The following is a 20,885-nucleotide window of genomic DNA, read 5'->3' as shown; positions in this document are numbered from 1 at the left end:
GTAATTTTTTAAATGACTCTAAAATTACAAGTCACAATTTTTGGGATATCTTTTCAAAAGTGAAATGATCCCGCGACCCTTGAATACGCGGTATGGAAGATGAGACTAAATGAGATGATGTGTGAGAAGCCGACCCCTTGCCGACACTGGTGGCAGCACCGGGCTAGATGTATTTCGTGATGGCTGCTTAAAATGAGAGTTTTGGCCAAAGCATCTAAAGTGACCTGATGTAAATGGTAAATTTGAACCTGCCTTTTTGGGGCGCTTTTGATATTAGAGAGAGATTTTGGCCAATAAAATCATGGCGCCTTGTTGATCCCTCAGAGGAAGATTCTCCATGTAACCCTAGGGGCTGGATTTTGCTTGTTAAAATACACAAATATTATACAAAAAAGCCTTTTTTGGGAACTGAATGGTTAAAAATTTAAAGCTGTTTGCAGCAAGAAGGTTGAATCGCCTTGAAAGTGGTGTACTAATTCCACGTGTTCCAACTTTTCGGATTACTTACAACCCCTCTGTCTGGAAAGCAGTGTTGCAACACACTGTGGTACCAGCCCCTCTAAGATATGTGAACAGTATTGTGCTGCAGAAAGTACACCGTAAAATCACTTTACCCAAATCAACCTGTAAGAGTTGATTTAAAACACTTTTAAACTGTCTATTTGGGTCCACCCCAGTTTTAAATTTTAACACTTTTTCGAGTGTAAGTTAGTGTAAATTTTCTTTCTTGTTTTAAAATTTAAAACGACCTAAAACCAACCATTTTTTTTTTTAAACCCTTTATGTAGTTTTAGCAATTAACTTCTCAGGGACTATTTTCTTAATAACAAGGTTACCCCAAAACCCTTTAAAAGGTGCCAATATAATTTTTAAAAATCTACAAAAAATATTTGGGAAAATTTTTCTTTTACTGAAATAAGAAGGAGTCCGTTTGGCAAATTTTTTTATTTTCAAACTTGCACCACAAATTTTAAACATGCAACTTTAAGGGTACAACGTTGTTAGCACCCTTTATCACCTAGCTGCAATCGAACCTTTTTCTATTTTTACCCTTTTTATATCCTGGTTACGAATGCATGACTGTCTCACTCAGAAAAAAACGTCGTCATTTTGCGCGGTGAGCCACGGAAACTTTTTTTTGCACGTTAAAACCACCTAATCACCTGCTTAAGGGTTAGGGTTAGCAAGTAAAATTTATTTGGTGTGACCTTTTTTTTTGTTTTACTGCGATATTAATGTAAAAGAACATTGCCGCTCCCTTCCCCCCTCAGAGATGAAACGCTTTTTCAAGCCCTCATTTGTAAGTTGTCGTTAGTTTTTTCTTATTTAAGTCAACCACAGTAAGGATACATATCAACCTTTTCCCCGTCGCCTAAATCATTGTGCTGTATGTACGTAATGGAAGAAAATGGTCGCTCCTGCAACTGCTTGAGATTATTTGTTGTTTGTTTTGAAAACAAATCGAGTTGATTGTTTCCATCAAATTTTCTCACTCACGTTTAAAAGGCTTAAACACTTTTAATTAAAAATGTGAATGCTTAAATTTGTAGAATAGCATCGTCTTAATGAGTATTTTCTTTTTTGTAGGCTTTAATTTTTCTGTTTCCATTTTGTACCAACATGACAAGGAAGATCATTTTAATAACACATGTTTTTTTTGAATTCTAGAAAATGGAACCAACTTACAAAAGAAGTTGGGGTCCAATGATGTAAAGGCATTTGGGTTTTCTTAACGCTTGAAAGGTTTGTTTCCCAGTCTCACTTTACATGAATCCAGGCCTGTTAGAGAAAATAATTGTTGAACTTAAGGGGGGTCTAAAACCCTTGCCAAAATAAAAAAAGATTTGTCAATGGTTGTGGGAAATGTTGAAAATTTAAGGAACAGGTGATTCATGAAGATAACATCTACAACTCCCCCTTGACGTATTTTTGAAGTAAATGGTTTATTTATTTAAAGTTATGCCGAGCAGAATTAAAACCATGGGATAGGTGCGTTGCATTGGGGGAAGTTATCCCTGCCCAGTTGATAGTCGGGTGGGTCTGGATTTTTAGTTGATTGGAAAGGAAAGAGATGAGTGACAAATAATGATTTTTTACAGTTTACAGTGTTAATGTGTAACCTGTATCCCCACTGGGGTTCTTCAAAAACTTTGGGGAAAAAATGATTTTCTCTGTGGAATCTTCGGGAATAGAAAAACAGTCAGAATTTTGGCAGTCGTCTTCAAATGTCCCCCGGGGAAAATAATTCATGAAACTAGAGGGAAAGCAACTTCTAATGATGACTTAGCTTGAAAAGTCAGAAACAAATTTTTGTGTTGTTTCTTGTTTTTTTGCAAAAGGGAATGGAAGCTCCTACATATTAGACTTGTCTAACCCATGAATAATAGTTCACAGAACGACTTGTTCCAAGTAAAAGTGGAGGGGAGTAAAGAAAAAATTAACGTGGGAAACCCCCACAACATCTAAGAACTGGGAAAGGATTAAGATTCCCTCCATTACCGGAAACATTTAGTTGAGTGTTATTATTCAAAGAGGGTCCGGCAGTCTAAAAACGGTTCACATATTTTGCAACTTGCAATTGAAAATTTTTTTAGAAGAAAAAAAATATAAATATTTTGTTTCTTTGGTTGAGTTCTCTTATTTTTTTTTTTGGGAAATTTTATGGAATTATTATGTTTTGAGCAATTTTTTGTAAAAATGTAGAAAATTCTAGGGTAAAGCCCCTTTTAAAGGGAAATTGTGTAACCCCATCGATCTGCCATGGGATTAAACAAAAAAAAGTCTAAGTGAAAACTACAACGTAAAAAACGCTAGGGAAAATTCTAATGTCAAAAGAAAGATTTGTCCCTTTTAAAGTTATTCCCTTTTAGTGCGGTTTCTAGCAAATCATAAATCATAATTAGCAAGGTTCCCGTTTCTTTATTCATAATTTATTTTAGCCCCTCATTTACAGTTCCACCACAGCAAAAATTTAAAGTTGGTTCTATGCAATGGGGCCCGAAAAATAATATTGGGCATTTTTTTGCAACACTTTTTGTATATTTTTTTTCATAATACTAATTTTTGTTATTCATTTCATTTCATCCTTCTTGTTGGGATGACCCAGGAGGCCAGAAGTCTGCTGCCTTCACCCCAGAGACCCTAGAGCGGCCCCGTAGAGATTAGATTTGGTTTTACTTGTTTCGTTTCAAGCCAAATTTGGGCGGACTTTGTTGTGTTTGCGTCACTTTTACGTTTGGGGAGCAGATAGTGAATGGGAGAGAAGGCTGTCTGAAGGAAACGGGAGGTGTGAACAAACCTAACACGTTCTTCCCAAAAGGGTTTTGCTCTTTGAACCTGTTCCTCCGGATCAGAAGGGGAAGGTCGTGTGTTTTGGGGCCCTGTCTTCTGTGTGGGCTGAGTGGTGTGGGAGCCCCAAGGGAATTGCTTCTTCCCTTTCTGTTTACCTTACACCACTGCTTTTTGCACAAGTAGTGTCACACGAGAAAGTTTCTGATGACTCTGCATTGGGGGTGTGTAAAAGGGGGGAGGGAGTAGGAGGATTTAAACGAGTGGTGGACGGGTTTTTGGGGTGGCTGGAAGGAATACCCGTGCTTAAATGGGCAAGACAAAGGAGGTGATTGACTTTGGAGGAAGGGGCAGATCCTCAGCCCCTCAGCTTTTGGTGGGTGTGGAGGTGCTGGGGGGTACAGATACCTGGGAGTTACCCTCGACAACAGACTGAATGGGGGACAAAAGACAGTTGTACAAAAAGGCCTGCAGAGACTTACTTCACTGTTGTTATAATTGTGGGTTTTACCAGTCGTTGGGCCACCTTTTTTGCTGTTTTTTTCTGGGGGAACAGATTGCAGCCGTGTAACCCCAAAATGAATTAAGTGATAGGAAGACTGGCTTGTCATTGGTGCCACAGAAAATTTGGGAGGGGGTGGGAGGAGGAAAACTTAAAAAATGTTATTAATATAGATAACCGACCCCCCTTCCCCCCGATGATGACGACAATGGAGTTGTTCTCAAGAGACTCAACAACTCCCTTGTTCAAAAAACCCAAGGAAATTTTTCTGCCCCCAAACCATATTGTTTTAGTCCTATTATTGACAGTAAAATCTGTAATTATTTCTTTTCCCTTTTTTATTGCTTTTTTTAAATTTACCTTTTTTTAAATTTTTTTGTTTAAATGTTTAAAAATTTATATGTAAGTTGTGTTAACATACGTATGGGGTTTAGGCCCGTAAATTGCTGCTGAAATGGAAATTTCACGTTTGAGATTTATAAAGTCATATCGTGGTCAGCTGGTACAGACAGTGAAGCTTTGCTGCGACCTGATGTCGACAGGTTTCTAAGCCCGCGTAAAAACGCAGGCGGCTCTGAAAAGAGAGTGGGGGAAGGAGGGATGAGCGACAGGAACGTGCAATGACATCCTTTATAGACTTGCTTTTCAGTTTACTCAGGACGATAAACCCAGTTTTTTTTAACTCGCCCACGTCAGTTTTCAAGTGGGGCGCGCCTATGGTGGGGGAATGAGAGTGAAGGGGTGGCGCGAAAAGGCGGAAAATCAATTTTTGCGCCCTTTTTTCGGAATCTTTGTGATGGACTTTTGTCTGAACCATATCTAATTCTAAAAAAAAATTGGACAGGGCCGTTACCCGCGTAATCACATTTCCCGTTAAAAAGCATTCAAAAACGTGTCGCCCCCGTAAAACTTTGGGGCATTTTTTAAGTTATTCAATATCTAGCTTAAATACATGCCCAAGACTTAATTGCCAACTCAATTATTTGTGCAAGCAACATATTTTTTTGTCCTCCCCAAGTTATTTAAGTTAAAAATTTAATTTTTTATTCGTTAAAAAAAAAAATATATAGCGCTTTTTGTAGTAATTCAGGTGTGCACTGCCCTGGGGCTGACGCAACTGCGGGAAAATTCACTCCCTGAAATTAAGGGGGGAATATAGTTGAAAATTGTAATATGATTTTGGACTATCTATTCTTTTTATATGACCAACCCTTCAATTTAATTTTTCAATATTATAAAAAATACACATAAAAAACTTTTTTTATGAGAAAAATTCTTGATTTTTTGGGGTTTTTTATAACCCCCTGAACATTTTTCAGAGTGTATGAGAGTGACTGGATAAGGATAAAAGGCACCGTGGGAAAAAGAGTTAAGTGCTATTGCCTTCTTAAAAATGGTGTAAAAAATATAAAATGTTACATACTGTTTTTAACTTGGGTTGTTTATTTCGTTTTAGAAAATGATGTTTTGAATCACAAAGACTTTATTGCCCGTATAAAAGGTACATAAAGGAATTTACTTGGTTTTGTTTCATAAAAATTTTGAATGAGATAAAAAAAAATAAATCAAAACAATACCATAAATTAAAAAGATTTTTTGAAATATGCTTATTATTTTATGGTTCGATTTGAGGAGAGGGGATTTCTATGGGTTTGGGTTTTATGTAAAATTTTTACATGATGTAAAAGAGCAAAACAAAAATATTTGCACTGTCCCCCGTATCAAAGTGGGTTGTGTGGAAATTTTTGGTGGTAGAGGTGTGAAGTAATCTGCAACAAAATTACAGAGACAGAAAAAATGTTAGAGGAAAAAATACTTTTTTGAAAATAAAGAAGCCCCTTTTAAAACAAATGTGTAGGAGCTGGGAACTTTTTTTCCTTGTGAGAACGGATGGGGCTAGGGATTGTGGTCGGTGTTAAATTTGCGTTTGGGGGTTTCCTTGCAGCGTAGTAAAAAAACTAAAACCCGAAAAGATAAAAGTTATTTTGAGACCCAGCGAAAAATACAAAATTTCCCCTTTTTAAGTGGAAAAAGGAAAAAAATCTAAATCGTATTTATTCCCATTTATAGAAATACAGAAACAATTATAAACATGATGAAAAAGTACAAATTTAGACTTTTTACATAAAAAGCTGAGGATCAAAATCACTTTCCACCCTATGGAACAAAGGGATCAGCACCAAAACCCCCTATCAGAAGGACTAGAACTACAGCGAGGATGCAGCCGTTGGCCCCCAACTTATTAGAAAAAAAAAATGACACGTTTTGTAAAGGAATTAAAGGGGTGGGAAAATTTAAAAGAGCCCTCCAAATTCTTTTTAGTGTGTTATCAATAGTTAGAAGTACATTTTCGATTTTTAAAAATAAAACTAAACTATAAATTTGACCCCGTATTTTCTAGTTCAGGGAAAGTTTTTTCCCCCTATGTGTGAAATGTAAAAAGGGGGTGCTTTGTATGTAAGGTGAAAAAAATCAGTTGGGGTTTTCAGTTTTTTTCTGTTTTGGCAAGGGGATTTCTTTCCGCCTTCAAAACCCCAAAAAAATTGCTGCTGTCATCTCTGTTTTTCTGTTTTTTCTGAAATGATGAATTTAAATGCTTGATGTTTGTCATTTTTAAAAAAAAAAATATATAAATATATAATATTAAAATAAGTTTTAAAAAAATTGTCCCGTAGAAAAATTTGAGACCCCTCCTTGTTCATGATGGAAATGGTGAACAAGGGGCTGGATAGTAGGTTATTTTGTGGAGAGGCCAAGGATTGATTGGTATTTTAAAAACCAGTGCTTAGAAGTCGTCTGAGGCTTGAAGTGCAGGTGTGTCATAGGGAGTTTTTGTGGGAATTTTAAATCTGTTATATCATTCATTAATAACAGGATAAGATGCTCAACCTTGTGCGTTAGGGAAAAACATTTAGAAGCGTCCAATTTAAAAAAAACCCACCCGGGGCAGTCAGCTACCAATTTGAAACAACAAGAAGACACCCTAACTAGCCTAGCCCAACAGCAGTAAGAGGTTGGAACATGCAAATCACTTTAAACCCAAATTCTCCTCTCCTGAAAAAAAAGAAAACACTTTATATTTTTGAATTGTTTTTGGCTTTATGACAGTGATGATGACCAAAACAAGTCAGATTAAAGTTAAGAAAAAGTAAAAAAGCGTGGAGTCACCCAAACAGGGAAAAATAGTTGATTGTATCTGATGTTTTTGGCAGTGAAGCACTTTGTTGAGAATAAAATTGGGGCCTAAAATTGAACCTTGTGGTACATAAAAAATAGAGTGACTCTGGAAGTTGTCAAGAAAGCTTTCAAAAAGGTAAGAATAAAAAAAATAAGGGGGTTCCCTTTTATGCCCCAAACCCGGACAGAAATCCCCGCAGGAAGCATTTAGGGGTTTAAGAAGTTTCCCAAAAAAAAACTATAAAGTAATGGGATTTGAAAATTTAAAATGTCGCCATCTTTTAAACATTTAGGGATTGGTGTAATATTATCAAGATGGTTTAAAATTAGGTTGAGCAGCGCTTGTTTAAAAAAATTCCCCTTTTTAATGCCCCTTGAAAATTTTTAATCAAAACTCTTACATTACGTGCAAAATATTTTTATTTTATTTTAAAAAATTTTAAGTTTAATTTATTTATAATTTAATTTAAATTTTAAAAACAAATATACGTAATGGACCAGATATCCTATCTAGAATGTGTGAGTAAAAAGGGCATGTGTTACAGACCCCCTGATGCTGCTGGTTGTGGGGGAAGTTGGATTCCGTTGTCCGTGGTGTGTGTGATTCCTTCCACAAACTCCAGGGGGCCCTTAAGGTGACTCCTTTCCACTGCAGGCAGGGAAAAACAGTCAATCAAAGAAACTGAGTGAACACAAAATTGTCTCAGAGAAAAGTTTTTTTTTTCCCCTGGGGGTTCCCAATATCCCTGATTTTTATGTTTATTGGCAGATATTATGACGTCAGGTTTTTTTGTATTCACTTTGATCCAAAATGAATGGTGGACTAAAAGAAAATATTTTTGGTATGCTAAAGCAAAGCAAAATACAGACTGACAAATCTTGGTTCTTTAAGAACTGACTTCGAAAATGGTGTTCCAGCTGGAAGATTAAATTTTTGGTTGACTGTAAGCCCTCATAATGAAACTGTATGATCTTTATGCGTGACGATAAAATTTCAAAGCTAAAAAGGGAAAAACCCTTTGTTCTCTTCAAGAAAAACAGGTCACATGAATGGCTAAAAGTATTAAATTTTGTCTATAATGTTATGAAAACCAAAACCCCCTGTGATTATATTTAAACACTTTTTATATGATTGTTTTGTATTTTAAAACTGTGGACAAGCAGAGAAGTAAATGGCTTTTTTTCTGTGACTGAAAGGAAATGGGGGAAGGTGAAGAAAATGCTTTTGAGAAGTGGTTGTTTTTTAACCGGGGACTCTTACTTTCCCCAAATTGTAGCAAATCTTGAAATTGTGACAAAGCATTAGGAGGGAAACCCCAAAAAAGGTCGTGAGTCTTAGTGCAATTTTTGGAGCTGTCACTGTTGGAAAAAAAACCCAAAAAAACTAGCTTTTGATGTTGTACTTTTTATTGAAAGGAGAAAAGTACCAAAACTTGACACGAACTATGGATTTAGTTTATCAAAAACCCCTTTTTTGTAAATGTAGCTTTAGGAAAATTTTGCATTGAATTTTTGTGTTAGGATGTTTTTTTGGGAAAATAAAATTCATCAAAACCATGGCCCAGGTGCTGTTTGGGACAAGTCGTAGGATGGTTTGATCTAAGGTATTTTAGCGTTGCGTGGCAACGCCATCAGGGAGTGAAGCAGCTTTGACGAAACCTTTCTTTTTTGTAGGGAAAGGGAACTCAGATTCCACCCGTCTTGTTCCATACAGGAGATTGAGGAGAAAAAACCTCAACATCACCCTCTCACAATAACAAAGATGTGGGAGAAAACTAGTTTTAGGTGGCCATGTCTTAGTTGTCTGTAAAATGACCACTTTGGGCAAGTCCGGTCTGTCGGTCCCCCCTTTGGTCCCTTAAAGAGGTTTGACCCGACAACAAGGCTGGTTTTACGTAGAAAGAACAACCTGGGGGGAAAGGAGGAGATTTTGGTTCTAAAGAAATAAAAAAAAAACAAAAAATCAGTTTAAAAAAACACCCTTGATGGTTTTTTTAACCATTTATGAATGGAGGAAACAATGGTGTAAATGGGTTTCAGTCAAGAAAAATTCATTCAGGCTCCCAATTTGAAAAACTGTCTCAGGAGGGAAAGGGGGAATGATTGACTGTAAAATTACTATCAGAGTGGGTTTTTAGGTTTTTTGTGGTAATGTTGATTAGACAAAAATAGTTCAGGTGATTTTGGGTTGTTTGTTTGTGCTGAGACAGAGAGATTTCCGTTTAAAAAAGCATTTGTTTTTCATGAAATCTACTTTTTACAAAATGTAATTGTGTCAAAAAATTAAAAATATTGGATTGATGGGCTTTTTAAAATAGTAAGGGATAACATGTATTATTAATTATCCCTCCTTCATTAGACCCGAACCTTTTTTTATGTTCATCCAATCCCCCTTGATACATGTGACACCCGAAGAAAAAACAAACAATGTGAGTTGGTAGTGGACCATAAAAAAATTATATGGGGTCTAAAAAAATATTACATTAATATATAAATATGTTTACAATCAAAAATATTTTTGATCAAAACTGATTGGTCAATGTGAAATTTTAGTTTTATCAAGAAAAAAGGGTTGATTTCATGTTTCATTATTTCTATGCATAATGTTTTAAACACAGCATGTTTTTTGAATTTAGAAAATAGGATGACTTACAAGACAAAAAATTGGAGGTCCCCTGATTCAGAGGTTGGTTGCTTTAGACGCTTGAAAGGTTGTTTCCCAAGTCTATCTTTTCAGTGAAATCCGGCCCGTTAGGAAAATAAAATGATGAACTTCGGGTCCGACCCCTGACACATGAAAAAACAGATTTGTCAATGGGTTTGGGGGGAAAAAAGAAAGTTGATCAAAAAGATAAATTACAATTCCCCCTTTATGTGAGATTTGAAGTAAACTGGATTTTTATTTAAAATTTTGGGCCCTCAGCAGGGGAAATTGAGCCCTGGGGTAGGGTGCAGGTGATTGTGGGGGCAAGGGAACTTTTTGGGAAAACGTTTCCAGATGATGGAAAAATTTGCAGGCAAATTTTCCCCTGGTTCAAATTTTTCTCGGGGGGGTTGGCTTTGTGTGATCTGAGAAAAGGGAAAAGAGTGATGAAAATAACTGATAGTTACAGTTGTCGTGTTAATGTGTAATGTACCTCTCCATGGGGTTTTTTAGAACCCTTTGTGGAAATGATTTTCTGTGGATCATCAGGAAAGAAAACCCGTGAATCTTGGGAGCGTCTTCAAAAAGTGCACCTGGGAAAAGAGAAATGTTTATAATAAGCATGATGGGTTTTTGAAAATGTAGTTTCAGATGTTGTTGCTTGACCTTTTTTTAGAGCCACACCCAAACAGTGTGGATTGGCAACAAAAAACCCCGTACTTTGTGTAGTGCTGCACTTTGATACAAAACAGCTTCATCGGAAAAAAAAAAAGTGGAGAACTTCAAAATACGAAGTACATGGACACTGAGTGAAAAGTGAGGATAAGAGCTACCTGGTTTCTAATGGAAGTTGACATGTTTTGATCCCTGGATCCGGTGTATTTTGGGAAACATTGGCGGTCGTACTGGGCCGAAGCAGTGGGAAAGAGGGGGTAGTTTTCCCGTCCACAGCAAGCTGACAACAAAATGTTGCTTTATTTTTTTTGGCCACAAAAAATTACTGTTGGTGAAAAATTTTGAAGGAAAGCAAATCTTTGCTATCCTGTGACAGCCCTTGGAGTACTGTTAAGACCCCATATTAAAGTGGAGGCGTAGTTTTGTTTTCAACCCGATACTTTGATTAATAAGAAATAACAAAAATTTTCAGTTTTTCCCCTTGTTTTGGTTTTCAAAAAAGACAATGATGTAATAGTTGGCAAATAAAATGTAAAAAAAATGTAAAAAAAATCCTAATGTTGGACTTCAGCCCTATGAAAAGTCACACCAACTTTGTCTTTTTTCTTTATTCTTTTTTCCCAAAAAGATGGTCTTAAACTCCCCATATCAGCTTTTGGTACCAAAGAGTAATGTTCATAGAATCCTCAGTGGGGGTTTTGTTTTTTATGGTCTTCAAAAAACTAAATACTGGCAGTGGTAAAAGTTTTTTTGTGCCCCGAAAAATTAAATTTTGCTGAAAAAATATTAAATATAGTGTTTTCTCACCCTCAAACCAAATGTTATTTTTTTTTTTTTTTTAAAAAAATTTGTGATGCCATCACAGAATGGCTATAAATGGGTTAAAAGTATCTAAACTTTTTTTCTTTTTAAAAAAAGAGCAAAAATATGGTTGGGAAAAAGAATACTTTAATATTTTGAATGCCAAATCAATGCTGGGTGGAGTGAAAAAGTTCATTAAAAAGGGTGTTATTACGGCCAAGGGTCACGGCAGTATGAAAAAGGTTACATATTTTGAAACTTGCAGTTTTTGAAAATTTTCTAGAAAAAATAAATATTAAATTTTTTTTTTTCATTTGGTTTAGTTCTCTCTATATATTGTTGACTTTTTGCAAAAATTTTTATGTTTTGACAATTTTCATGAGAAATGTAGAAAATGTGAGGGTAAAGCTTCTAAATTTACATTGATGTAAATATAGATTGTATGGACCGACAAAGTGAGGCTTTTTTTACCTAAATCTTTTAAGATGCCACAACAGTGAAAAATTTTAAAGTTTGTGGTTTGTATGCAAGTGATACACAGGATGTGAAACCCTTGAGGGAAAAGGGGCAACATTCTGAGAAAAAAATTAAAACAGTACATCATTTGATAGGTATGAGCAATCTTAAAAAATAAATAAAAAAATCACAACCCCAAAACCTATTATATTACATATTAACTTAATACTTTTATATGTAGTATAATTTTATGTTTTATATTAAAACAACACATATCAACCCTAATTTTAAAAATATACATATTTTCCCCAGCAAAATAAGTTGGTATAAGTCATCTGCTTTTCTTTGGCCCGGGGAAAAAAAACCCTTTCCTTGTGGTAGAATGGTCTTTGATCTGGACATGGTGAGCATTGTATTTCAGTGCTAATCTTTACATGCAAGGAAAACCCAAATGCCAATCATTCAATTTACCCCCTAATAGGTGACTCAGTCTTTTTTTCCCCAATGAGTGTCCATCTCCCGTACCAATGAAGAAAACCATCCATGTTTCTGCCTACTGCCCGAAGAGGTATTAGGGCGCCCGAAGAGAACGCCCGTGGTTTAAGAGTTTAGGTGAGAAAGAGACACTAGAGAAAAAGGGTTGGATTAAATGGTTTTTAGACCCTGAAAACAGAACTCTCTGTTTCATTGAAGGTATTTAACATGGACAGTAGGGATATTTTAGTTTTGTGCTTTGTAGGAACCAAACAATGAAGTGATGAACATTTTTTTGCATGATTGACCAGAGAAGGAAACTGTGAAAGGTAGAGAAACATTTAAACCCATTAAACATTCTTTACCTGGTTCTTGTTGGGACTTCCCCGTAGTAGAAGTCTGGATCCTTTTCTTTGTCTAAATGAGACGGATGTGTCAAACCACCCCTAGGGTTTCTTTGTTCTCTTCCAACTGAAACTCCCCCCAAAAAACCCTTGTCCCCCTGGGATGAAAGAGGAGGCCAGAAACGGCTCCCTCAAGACATGAGTGTCCGCCCCGTAGAGACTTGAGAGTTTGGGGTTTTTTTCTTTCGCCCTTTAACCAAAAGAGAGGACTTTTGTTGCGTTAGCGTCACTTCTTTTGTTGGAGAGCAATAGATGAGGAATGATCTGAAATCATCCCCAAAATCCCCATGCCTTTTCTTTTTATCGTGGGTGCCTGTGTCCATCAGTTGGAGAAAATAACTTGTTGGTCTTTGTGTGCATTTTGAAGGTGTGGTCTCAGTATCAAAGGACACTTGTCTTTTCGGGGTGCTCGCGGGAGAATTAAAAATTTTCTGATGAGTGGATTTTTTTTGAAATCATGAAATAGAAAAGAGTGTTCCGTCTCAGTGGCCCCCCCTGGTGTGTTCTTTGTACAGAAGGTTAGAGTGTTCTTCGGTCCCGAAACTCGCAGTAAACCCAATCATTGTCAGTCACACCGAGTTTTTTGGCGCTTCTAAAAAGGGTAATAAAAGTTTTTGCGAAAGTTGGTTCAGAAAGCTTTCGAGACTCGGGCAATTATCATCCCTTGGTCTTTTACCCAGCTGCAAGATTCCCCTCAGGCAGCTGTGGATCAGAGTCGGGCGTGTCAGCTGGACAGCTTTCCCCCTGTGGGGATTAAAGTGTTGTGGCCATGAAAAGTGGCGGATGTTATCGAAGGCGAACCCCCTCCATTCCTCCAACACCGACCCTGTTTCCCCCGAGAAAAAAGCAGCGAGCAGCACGCATTTTCACAAAGGTGCCGCTTGGTGGATACCCCCAGACAATGAAGCCCGATAGCGCTCTGACTCGTCATGGTCTTTTTAGAGCCGCGGTAAAAGGCAGGCGCTCTGAAAGAGAAGTGTGAAAATGGGGGGAGGCAGCGCGCGAAAGAAACTAAAACAGCAGCATTCGAACTTAATTCTGAATTTTTGATGACAAAGAGCATCCTATTTTCACCCCGCCCCCATTTGTCACCCTAATATTGGTCTTAAAGTCCACACAGCTTCAGTTAAATAAAAAAAAAAAAAACTGAATGTTGAAGATAACCATTACAAAATCAATGACAGCTGGCAAACGTTCTATAAATCAGCCTTCAGTAGTTTACATGGTATCCATCTCAAGAGGAACAAAAAGCTGTGACGAGGATATTTCCACCTCCATTCAGTTAGCGAATCAATTCTCGGTTTGTCTCTTATGGTCCGTCCGCACCACAGGGGAACGGTCTTATTCCTAATTAAAGTCAGTGATCTGTAGGACAAATATGCGATCCTTTTACATTTACACAATGATCCACATAGTATCTCCTTGATTATGCTGTTGAATAGGGAGAGTACATGGTCGCTGACATTTCCAAACTTTATGCAACTTCCTCCATCTGTCCACCCATCCCTTCGGCGTGTTCAGACAAATGTGAAGCGATGGCGACATCTGGTGTCAGTTCTGGGAAGTTATTTTCTCTGCTCTATGAAATACTTTGAACGACTACGACCAAACAAACGTATATGAGTTTTAGACATGACTGACAGTGAAGTTCAGACACTGTACAGCAGTTTTTACTCCAAGTCCAACTTTACTCGACACAAGACTGCTTTATATCATCAAAATATCCCCCAAAAGAAAAAAGAAAAAATTATTAAACGTCTTCACATACATTGGCCAAGAGACAATTTATTTTTTAGGATAACAATTACGGTTCAAACAGCGACTCGTAGACTATATATTCGACGTTTACCAGTGAAAGTAGCCACAAGGTGAGCTGTGGCTACTTTCACTGGTAAGATACAGATGAGATACGGGAGTCTTTATTATTATTGTGGAAGGAATATGTTGGTATAGATATACCTACATTTGTGCATGTAGGCTATTTTCTACTTGTAATAATTTCAGTTTATAGAACATTGTTTTCTCAAACGTAAAACTTCAAAATAAAATTGAAACAACTGATAAAAATGTGTCGACTATATGTAAATTATTTAAAGACCCAACGAGTATAACTACACTCTAACGTGTTACTTACTTGTGGTTTCGTAATTCCTGCAGTGTTCCTGTGGATAAAGTATGCATGATTCAGTTTTTTTTTTCTTATTTTTCTCATGTAGTTATTTTCTTGCTGTAGTCTGATTCGCTTCTTTGCAGTTTTACGTTAATTAACAAACGAGCAGCAGGTGTTAGCAGAGGGCTAATCAGCCGCCATGTTTAACTTGAGAGTGTGACGCAGTTGTGTGACGCAGTTCTTATTGCCGGACCTTTCTCTGGCACGTTTTTGTAGTTTTTAATATGTTTTCGGTTTTATTTCTAGATTGTTGCATACAATAAGCGATAATGTCCACGGAAGTGTAGCATTACATTTAAACTGAAGATGTTTGACAACAATAATTAAGACTAGTATTTAGTCATTTTAATGATTTTAATGTTTGACCATGTTTGATTCATTGTTTTTCAAATAGCAGCTAAATTAAATCAGCTGTTATATATCTTCTTCAAAACAGCACCAGGTCTTCAGGGTAGACTGGGACACAGTGTTTAAAGTAGACGGCTTGGCAGGTAGTTTCTTTGAGCATCTGTAGAGGTTACCACACTTCTGTTGATTTTTAGCAGTCAGACTTGTCCTTGTTGCTTTATGTAGTTGACAGCTATGAAGTACAATTCTTGTTTTAATACATCACCTATCCGGTTAACTTAAGCTTAGGTATCAGTATAAGTTAAGACAACCTGAGCTTAATATTGTAAAAGCACCTGAACAACCTTCATCAAACTGATCAACTCGTAAGCATCACTTAGTTAGATAAGATATTTTATTAGATTGCAGTCAAATCATCCTTTGTTGTGTTTAAATAACATTATTCATGTATGGTTTATAAAATGTATTAAATACAGTCACTAAAAGAGCTGCACTTCTGCACCATGGCATTAGAGGCCAAACTGGTCAGGTGGTCACTAATCCCAATGTAAAGATATTACAAACAAGAGGTCATCAGTAGAATAAACTATATATATACTCAGGGAAACCCAAGAAATAAATGACACTGTCAATACTAAATACTCAATTAAAAGTATTTAATAATTATAAGATAGTAATAGGATAAGCATTTATTTCAGTTTAGGCATTAAAAAGAACTGGGTAAAAAGAACATAACAATTATATAAAAAATAAGTCAAAACTTAAACAAAGTACATCGTAATAACTACATCGAATGGTCTCTTAATAGTAATATTCCACCTAAAATACAATGACTTCATATGTACTACCTGTATAGCCTGTAGTATCAGAAAGCTTCAATGGCCTGAACTTGTTCCCTGTGAGAACGGCCGGAGAGCTAGGCATCTGTGGTCAGAGCTCGTTCATCTCAGCGGTGCGTCTCCTTTGCCAGCAACAGATAAACACTAACACTGAAAGATGAAGAGTTACTGATTGAAACCGAGCAGAAAAATACAATTTCCTCTATTAAGTGGAACAGGAAAACATCTAAATCAGTATTTATTCTCCAAGATCTTTATAGAAAATAGCAGAAAACATTGACTACACATAATACAATGTACAAGTGTAGGCTTTGACATAAACTGCTGATGGATCAAAATCACTTACCACCTATGACACAAGGTATCAGCATCAAACGCACTATCAGAAGGACCTGATGAACTAAAGGCAGATTACTTAGCAGCACTGTCTGGCCACCATACTTTATCTAGAAAACAAGAATGACACTGCTGTTGAAAAGGAAATAAAGGATTGGAAAGTCTCAAAAGAGCACTCAGTCAAATATCTATTTACTGTGTTTATCAATAGTTAGAAGTACATTTCTCTCTTTGAAAGTCTGACCCAGTATTTTCTAGTTTAGAGGAAAGTTTTACCTCTATGTGCTGAAATGTAAAGCTGGATGTGCTTTGTATGTCACAGGTGAAAAAGTCAGTCTGGTTTTCAGTTTCTTTCTCTTCCATGATGCAAGGATATTTCTTTCCATCTTCAATACCCCACACTAACAGCTCTGCTGCTGTCATCTCTAGTTTATCTGCCTTTTTCTGAAATGATGAAATAACAAATGCTTGATGTTTGCTCATCTGTTAAAAAAAAAAAAATATATATATATATATAGATATTAAAAAATGTTTTTTAAAAAAAAGTTGTACCTGTAGGGAGATGCGAGACCCATCCCTTGTCCTCACAGGTGAGAAGGTGGTGAACACAGGGTCTGGATAGTAGGTTATTTTTGTGGAGCAGGCCAAGGATTGATTGGCTACTTTCAAATACACAGTGCTGCTAGAAGTCGTCTGAGGGTTTAAAGCTGCAGGTGTGTCGTACGAGAGTTTCTGTGGGGAACTTATGTCTGTTATATATTATCGAATCTGTGTTTAGCTTGCATGACGGTGACTAAAGCAAGTCAGATTTGGCCAAGTGGAAGCACTTTGATGGAGAATAAAACTGGATCTAAGATAGAACCTTGTGGTACACCAAAAGTAGAGGGAAGTCTGGAATATGTGAGATTAGCTCTGGTGACCAAGAAAGTTCTTTCCAAAGGGTAAGAATAAAAGAAACTAAGGGGAGTTCTTCTGATGTCCAACCAGGACAGACAATCCACTGCATGAACTGCATTTAGGTCTAAAGAAGTTTCTCAGCGTTACTATAAAGCAAAATGTGGATTTGAAAATTGAAAATTACCTGCAAATTTTTTTTATTTTATTTTATGTAAAAATACATTTTAAGTTTAATTTACTTCACAATTAAATACAATGTACTGTAATGGAGCCAGATATCATAACATATCACATAATGTGACGTAACAAAGGGACATTGTGTCTTGAGACCCACCTGACTGCTGCTGGTTGTGGGAAGCTGGACTTCCGTCTGGCTGTGGATGTGTGTGATTCCTTCCACAAACTCCAAGTGGGACCCCATGAGTGTGACCTTCCTCTTCCCACTGCAGACTGCATGCTTTGACAAAAGAAGCTGTGTGCCCATCAGCTGGCTGGAGTCTTCCTGGACATTTTCAACCTGTCCCTGCAGCTCGCTTCAGTTCCTGTCTGCCTCAAGTCCTCCATCATTGTGCCGGTGCCAAAAAAATCCGCTGTCACCTGCCTCAACGATTACCGTCCTGTTGCTTTAACACCGGTAATCATGAAGTGCTTTGAGAGGATGGTCTTAAGTCACATCAAGGACGTTATCCCTGCTACTCTGGACAGACATCAGTTCGCCTACAAGGAAAACCGATCGACAGAGGACGCAGTCTCATTAGCACTGCACACGGCCCTGACTCACCTGGAGCATCCTAACACCTACGTCAGGATGTTATTTGTGGATTTCAGCTCAGCTTTCAACACTGTGATCCCAGACAAGCTGACGCTGAAACTCCACAACCTTGGACTGTCTGCCTCTCTGTGCTCATGGATTAGAGACTTTCTCACCCACAGGCCACAAGTGGTGAGAATTGGGGACCGTACATCATCTACACTGGTCCTGAGCACAGGGACACCGCAGGGATGTGTGCTCAGCCTGGCCCTCTTCACCCTCTTCACACATGACTGCACTGCCGTTCACCCCACAAACATGGTTGTGAAGTTTGCAGATGACACCACCGTAGTGGGTCTCATATCGGACAACGACGAGACTCACTACAGAGAGGAGATCCAGCACCTGACAGGATGGTGTTCAGACAACAACCTTGTCCTGAACACCAGCAAGACCAAGGAGGTCATCGTGGACTTCAGGAGATCCAGGAGGAAGGAACACACCCCTCTCCTCATTCATGGGGAGGAGGTGGAGCGGGTGGACAACATCAAGTTCCTTGGCATCCACATCACATCTGACCTCACTTGGTCCACGCATACATCTCACCTGGTGAAGAAGGCCCAACAAAGGCTCTTCTTCCTCAGGAAGCTGAAAAGGACTGGACTCTCCTCTCAGCTTCTGACAAACTTCTACAGAGCCACAATAGAGAGCATCCTCTGTCTGAGTGCAACAGTGTGGTATGGGAGCTGCACTGTACAGGACAGGAAGGACTTGGCCCGGGTGGTGAAAACCGCACAGGGGATTGTTGGGAGTCCTCTCCCACACCTGGACTCAATATATGACAGCCGGGTCCAAAGGAGGGCTGGCCGTATAGCTGCAGACCCCACCCACCCAGGCCACGAACTGTTTGTGCCTCTTCCCTCCAGGAAGAGGTTCAGGAATATAAAGACCAACACAAACAGACTGAGACACAGCTTCTTCCCCAGAGCTGTGAAATCCATCACCCCATCTCCTCACATACCCCCTATCCAGAGACTGAGCATTAAACCCCTGCAGATGCCAGATAGACTCTGATACTGCACTGCACCTTGTCTAAACATGCTGCTATACATGCAATATTCATACTGGTCACTTTAAATATCCTTGATTGCACTACTACCTCTCATCTCATCTTATTTTATTCTTAAATTCTATTTTTTTATTTTAACTTGTTATTCTATTTTATATTTCCGATTCTATATTTATATTATTTATATATCTCAGGTCTGTACATTTATACCAAGAGCTGCTGAACAGAATTTCGTTGTGCCTTGCATAATGACAATAAAGATTCTTGATTCTTGATTCTTGATTCTTGATTCTTAAAACCTTTCTTTTCTGTAGTGGGAATGTGGAACGTCAGACTCACACCAGTCTTGTTCCATACAGGAGATCTGAGAGAGAAACACATCAACACTCACCACCATCACAATAACACTGATGTGGAGAAAACATGAGTTTCTAGTGTGGCCATTATCTTAGTTGTCTGTAAAGTGACTCACTCTTGTGGAGTACAGTCCAGGTCTGTCTGGATCCTCACTCTGGTCACATTAATGAGGTTCTGACCTGACAACAAGGCATGGTTTCTACCGTAGAAAGACACAACACTGGGAGAGATGGAGGAGATTTCTGGCTTCTAACAGAAATAAAACACACAAACATCAGCTTTAAAACATCACCCTACTGATGTTATAACATTTACTGAATGGAGGAACAATGTATGTAACAGTGGAGGTTCAGACTCACAGAAAAGTTCATCCTAGGCTCCAACTTTTGACAAACACTGTCCTGCAGGAGGAAGTGGGAGAATAGATTCAGAAGGTTTACGGGTCTCTGATCCAGAACCTGCTGCAGCCAAGGGTTTGGTCAGATAAAAACAAAACACTGAACACACCCAAACCCAAAGGTATATTCAACCACAGAACATTGTTGTATATACAGTGTAAAGTTTTACTCAGTAGGCTATATCTGACATGTGTTTGTTTGTCGTGTGCAAAAACTAGAAAAAAGGGACCACCCAGTTGCGTTGGACAAGTTTACTGGTAGCCCCAGTGGTGTTTTTTAAAAAACCCATAAAATTTCAGAAAATGCAAAGATTTGAATGGATAATTCGGCTGCCGAATGTCCTTCTAATTAGGAAAAGGTAGTCGACATTGGATATTCTTCCAAAGTATGATGAAACTTCAGTATAAAGGCACATTGTTAACGTGAAAAGTGAATATATTTAAACATGTTTATATTAAATATCAAAAGAGGGGGTTTTTAAAGAGTATGCTCTTAATAGATAAAAAGAAAATTAATAAAATTATTCTTGTAGATAAACAAATACAAATTACAACAGTTGTGAAAGCTCAAATGAAACATTACATTATCCACTCCTTGATTAGACCATGAACAGCTGTTTATGTTCCATCCACAGCCAGCCCTGACACACTGCTGACACCTGAAGAACAAGCAGAAGTATGTTGACAATTACTCATATGGATCACACTGTCTTATAGTAACTACTAATATAGTAGTTACTATGTCTAGTACACTGTAAATGACTCTCAAATTACAAGTCACAACTTTGTGATGATCTTTCATAAATGAAATGATCTCCGCGACCCTAGTGAATATCAAGCGGTATGGAAGATGAGACGAAATGAGATGAGTGTGATGAGAAACCTGACACCTATGCCCGACACTAGGTGGCAGCACCTGGCTTGATGTACTTCGTGATGGCTGCTGAAAATGAGAGTTTTGGGCCCAAGCATCTGAAGGTGACCTGCTACTAAATGGTAAATTTGAACACTGCCATTTGGTGGCGCTATTGATATGATAATATCAGAGTCGCATATTAGAGAGAGTCTGGCCAACTCAAATCATGGGCGCCTTGTTAGATACCTCAGAGGGAAGATTCTCCAGTGTAACCCTATGGGCTGGATGTGCTATGTTGAAATACACTACCGGTCAAAGGTTTTAGAACACCCTAATTTGTCTAGTTATTTAAAATAATGTACATTTCAGAATTATACAAAAGGCCTTTTTCTGGGAACATGAGGTGGGTTAACAATTTAAAGCTGTTCTGCAGCAATGAAGGTT

The 20,885-nt window shown here is 37.8% G+C and overlaps 1 long non-coding RNA gene across 1 annotated transcript; it reads right to left on the bottom strand.

Annotated features, from left to right (window-relative positions):
* Nucleotides 1–15,721: 15,721 nt before the first annotated feature.
* On the bottom strand, nucleotides 15,722–16,835 carry LOC124999769. Its single transcript, XR_007111223.1, has 4 exons — nucleotides 16,667–16,835; nucleotides 16,391–16,558; nucleotides 16,125–16,224; nucleotides 15,722–15,928 (listed from the first exon to the last, which is right to left on the bottom strand). It is a non-coding gene; the product is annotated as an uncharacterized LOC124999769 (long non-coding RNA).
* Between the last annotated feature and the right edge of the window lie 4,050 nt (nucleotides 16,836–20,885).

This window comes from Mugil cephalus, chromosome 22 (genome assembly GCF_022458985.1).
Source record: "Mugil cephalus isolate CIBA_MC_2020 chromosome 22, CIBA_Mcephalus_1.1, whole genome shotgun sequence".
Taxonomy (NCBI): domain Eukaryota; kingdom Metazoa; phylum Chordata; class Actinopteri; order Mugiliformes; family Mugilidae; genus Mugil; species Mugil cephalus.
The sequence above is the reverse complement of the archived record's forward strand: the minus strand, read 5'-3'. Positions and strand labels throughout refer to the sequence as shown.